Below are 5,412 nucleotides of genomic sequence, written 5' to 3'. Positions count from 1 at the left end.
GGTGGGGGGGGGTTCCCCCGCAGCCCCTCTCCCCCATTTCGCCTCCCGCTGCGCATGCGCAAAGGGGCTGCGCCCGGTAGGGGCAGAAAAGGGCGGGAAGGAGGCGCTGGGAAGCAGGGGCTGGTGTGCGTGCCGGGCCTGGCGGTATTCCCTGGGGAATTCCTGCCTGGCGCTTGGGCGAGGGGGCTGCCCGGGTAACGCCGCGGGACGGGGTTGCGTCCGTCTCAGACAGGGGTGAGGGCAGCACAGGGAGGGAGCTTCCCCAGCAGCAGCGCGTTGCCCCAGCGGCCTTCGAGGGTGGCTGAGCTTCCAGTGGCTGAGCCAAGAAGGATTTCAGTTGCCGTGGGCTTACGACCTCAGGATAGCTTCTTTCCTCAGCTTCAGTAAAATATCTTCTAAAGAACCAATCCTTGTCATCGGTGCAGAAAATGGGCAGGAATCCCAGGTGCAAAACAGCAGTGTCCGTAACATTTTACTTATGGAGAGGGCAGGCTCAAACCCAAATGGGATTATTCCGTCTACTCAGGGGCTAAACTGCTGTAGGGAGAATGGACTAAGCAACAAGTGATTAATAGGTAGCTGCTCCAAGAAAGAACAGACCTCTCAAACAGGTAAAAACAAAGGATGGTGCTGAGAAGATCGACCTCCCCTGGCTGCCAGCACACCGACCAGAAGAGCCCTGCAAAGTGACAGAGGAATGTTAGAGCTACTAAGATGATGAAGGGAGTGGAACATCTCCCTTATGAGGAAAGGCTGAGGGAGCTGGGTCTCTTTAGCTTGGAGAAAAGGAGACTGAGGGGTGACCTCATCAATGTTTACAAATATGTAAGGGGTGAGTGTCAGGGGGATGGAGTTAGGCTTTTCTCAGTGATGACCAGTGATAGGACAAGGGGTAATGGGTGTAAATTGGAGCATAGGAGGTTCAAGGTGAATATCCAAAAAAATTTTTTTACTGTGAGAGTGACAGAGCACTGGAACAGGCTGCCCAGGGAGGCTGTGGAGTCTCCTTCACTGGAGACATTCAAAACCCACCTGGATGAGTTCCTGTGTGATGTACTCTAGGTGACCCTGCTCTGGCAGGGGGGTTGGACTAGATGATCTTTCAAGGTCCCTTCCAACCCCTAGGATTCTATAATTCTATGATACTCCTGTGACCAAGGACAGGACTTGGGGAAATGGCAGGAAGCTGAATCAGTGAGAAGAGAAACGTTCCCAAATAGAGCCGGGCATCTGGAGAATGTCAGCAGCAGAAGCTGGTGCATGTGGGTTTCTTGCCTGCAAAAGTAGACATAAGGAATTGAGTTAATCATGGAATGCATCGTAAGGATGTGGCTCAATGAGTAAAGAGAAGGAACGGTGCTGAAATGGGACATCCTACTTAGTACTGTCAACTGGAAGAACCCAGATCAAAATAAGCGCTGGCTCAAGATAAGGCGTGAAGTCTGAAATGACTGTGCAGACAGGGAGTTGTTCAGTGAAACTTGGACACTATTGTGCAAGAGAAGACAGCCAACAGATGGAAGGGAAAATATTCCCTTCCGTCTTGATTTTCCACCTCTTAGTGGAAAAACTACATCACTGTAAGATTAAATAAAAACAGTGATGTTAGCTGAAGAGAAACTAACAGGAGTCTTTATGAGATTGACTGTGATTTTGGCTGTGGGAAGAGTCTTGGGAAGAAATTTTCACTGATGTCTGGAACAGGCTTGTAAATTATTTGCAGGTACAGAAAGGCAGCCATGCAAAAGCATTTGACAAGGGACATGTGACCTAGTTTCTTCTAATACGGACTGTTGCAGTTCTCTTCCTGTGAAAACCTGATGGTTTTTCTCGTGTTAGGTAACTGGGAAAAGGATTTTTGTTCTTTCATTCACATCAATGTGCCCTGAAAAACAAACTGCCAACAACGAAGTGCTGGTTCCACTAAGTTTTTCCTGTCCTCTTGAGGAGGGGCTTTTGGCAACATCTGTACCGTACAACATCTATTAGGCAACATGTAGCAGAGTATATGTCTGGTTTTCCCAAAACAGGGATTACAGCAGAATAGGAAGAGAACTGCATTACAGGGGCCCCATGAGATTGTTATGTAACCCAAAGAGCAATCTGTGAGCGACTGCGGGAAGTGAGTGCAATTCAGGCCAATGAGATCTTTCTCTTCTGGCCCTGTGTTTCCCCATCGAACACAGCTACCATATGGAAGCCTTTACATCTCTGCCTTTGCTACTAGTAGCAACTGTGGGTGAATGTCTCTCACCTGTCAGCATTTGTTAGCTTGATCAGTTTACATGCCCCGTGGGAACTGGCAAGGGATACTGATAGGTCATTCATCCATCAGAATTAGCTGCCAGCTATCCCAGACATGCTGATGGATGGATAGGTGGGAGATACCGGATGAGAAATGACAGCTTACTGCTTCAGCAATGTGAAAAGAAGAGAGCTGGAGAAAGTGGAGGCTGATGGTGGGTGAGAGGAACAGGGATAGGAATACGGAGACAAAACCATCTGAAGCCATCTACCCGTGATTTCCTTTTCGTGTCCCTGCTCGCTACCACCCTCTATTTTGTTCTGGTTCTGCACCACTGCAGTCAAGAGGAATTTTGCAGCTTCACTAGGGCCAGGATGGAATCTTTGCTTCTCTCTTGCATTTCATCTTTTTCATTTTTGTTTCTTCCCTTTCAGCATTTCCATACATCAATCCACAGTTCAGCGAAGAGTGTGAAGAAAATATCACTCCTTGCATTTTTCTAGTTGGAAGTTCCAGCTGCTCCTCGTCTTCCCAAGGCATGGAGTAGATAATGTGATTTGACACAAAGGCATGGCCATGTCTTCCCATGTACTCTGAGCAGGAGGATCCATTGCTCTGCTTCATGATGTGGAAACGGGGGAGTGATGCTGTGCACCCAGAGTTGATGCCTGAAGCCCCACCAGCAGGGTAGAGTGTTCCACTGACCTCCTTTCTTCGTTGAAGGGCATGAGGAAATGTCACAGTGCCTGACAAGAATATCCATCCTGTCGACAGCATCCTCATCCCATATCTTGCTGTGCCTGGCTGGTGCACACTGTCACTGGCACGTCTAACTTCATCTCTTGTCACAGGAGCCAGAGAAGAGGGCAGTGAGAGCATGGGAAGCAAAGTAGTGTTATTCTTTCAGTGTTGAAGCGTGAAAAGAATGACAAAGTGTTTGATTTTACAGCACCTAAAGTCCAAAAGATGCTTACAATTAATGTTTTTGCTACCAAGTTTTACCCAAGGCACAGATTTTATAAGATTGACCAGAAGTAAAGTTTTCTTTGAGCTTCCAAGTTTTTACTAAGCATGTTTTTTAAATTAACAGAGAAGACAAAACTTTTTTTTCAACCCAAACACATTATGTCATCATCCAGTCTGAGAGAAAGAGGTATAATGAACAAATAATGTATAATGAAACAGATCTCTTTAAAGTTAATAATCTACTATATTACACATAAGTTAGGAAAAATTATACAAGGAAACAGTAGCTCTAACAAAATAGTTGATAAAACTTCCAGGATATTGGTGAAAAAGAATGACAATAATTTGTTGGCTTTTTTTACATAGCATTTAGCATATAGGAAGGAGGCCTGGACATTGCAGAAGGGAGAAATATTTCATAATGAAGGGCTGGGATAAAAATATTACTCTATGTTTGTGCCAGTACAGAAATGAGTGTCCCGTTATGCACACCAACTTCTGTTTTTCCTTGAATAAAATGGGAAGCAAGTGCCTGTCCTGCTTTGCAAGTAACCCCACTGTGCAAGTACATTGAATTTACAACAGAGCACGTGAGAACAGGATTTTACCCAGTGCCCTCAGACAGGTTTTTAGGCCGCTTTTCCATTTCCTTTTTGCTCCAAATTCAAGCTGGATGTTAGTCAGGCTGGATGTTTGCCACCTCTATCTTATCAGAAATCTGTTTTGACTATCTCTAAAGCTGCGCCGAGGCATGAAAATCGTCCTCTAATGTCCAGCATATTTATGGCAACACTCTGGGGCTGTGGTGACAGATGCTCTTCTGACAGCCAGAAAGAAACAAAATAATTGTAATTGCTAATGATAGGAACAAATGCAGCACATATACGCACCTAAACGTGATCCTGCCTGAGAGATGCTCTCCAAGCTGCCTGAGGTGGCTGACAGCCATGTATTTAGATTCCTGCCTTGTGTGTTGCTTCTGACAGGCACCACAGTTTCAGCCTGCCTCAGCGCCCAACAGAACTGGCTTACAGGCTCTTTCCACAGTGAAAAGACTAAAGCTGTTCTTACAGGCGAATTTACATACCTTTTGAATGACCCATTTGCCCGTACTTGGATGGTGTCCTAACCTCTGCCAGGACTCTTCCTCTGCCTCCACACCCAGCCTGGGTACCTGAGAGTAGATCCACTCTGGGATCAGAGGTGAACCATCAGACCACATGTCCTGAGGCGGGCACAGTCGCCTCTCCACTGAGCTGAAAACTTCCTTGCTGTGTGGGGAAAAAAAAATCCAAGGCGATTTCACAGCTCAAATCCAATGTTTTCTCTCTACCTCTGATACAATATTGCAATATTGCTTTTAGAAACTTCAGCCCAATATTCAGCAGAGGGGATGAGACTAACCCATCAGTGAAAGGTTCTGCTCAATTTTTAGTACGTTTGACTACATGACCGTTCTGCAGAAGATAATCCCTTCCCTTCACTCACTGAAGAACAGGGGGCTCTGTTCCCCATCTCCTAGCACTTTGCAGGAAGAAACAGTTTCAAATTACTGTGCAAAATTTAAAGGTCATGGCTACCTGCAGAGGAAAAGTTGTATTAATAGAAGTAAATGAGCTTAGAAGCAGACTAGTGCAGCTATAGGAAGCTGATGGGATGCAAATAAGGGGAAAAAAGTAGCAAGAATATGTTTTTATAGTGCTCAGATGCATTTCTCTGCATTATGGAAGTCTGACTGAAGTTTTTACTGAATCCAGAGTGAACCTTTCTGTCATCTCAGGAGGGATTTGGTTTCTGGCAGGGAATTTAACATCCCTGCAATCCTAATGTCATATACAGGCAATAGTTGCCCACATTCTTTTAGCTGTCAGGGAAATTAATTATACATTGATGTGTTTATTTACACTTTGTTGCTATTGATGTTAATTATCTGTATGCCATCCCTTTTTCATGTCAGGAAGCACTCTACCCTTGACTTGAATATCTTCCTAAACATTGTGCTGGGAAGGGCAAGGCTGTGGATATTCAGCCTGGCATGACAACCAAGTGATACCATGATGAAATCACATGCTGTTGGGGCTATTATCACTTGACTTATTTCCAACAGTGAAAGAGGAGGTGCAGATGACATTGTAAAAGACATCCCTGAGACTCCACCTGGAAAACTCAGTACAGCATTTAAGCAAGAGATATTCAAACTG

This window comes from Chaetura pelagica, unplaced genomic scaffold (assembly GCF_000747805.2).
Source record: "Chaetura pelagica isolate M959 unplaced genomic scaffold, ChaPel_1.0 scaffold1047, whole genome shotgun sequence".
NCBI lineage: Eukaryota > Metazoa > Chordata > Aves > Apodiformes > Apodidae > Chaetura > Chaetura pelagica.
The sequence above is the reverse complement of the archived record's forward strand: the minus strand, read 5'-3'. Positions refer to the sequence as shown.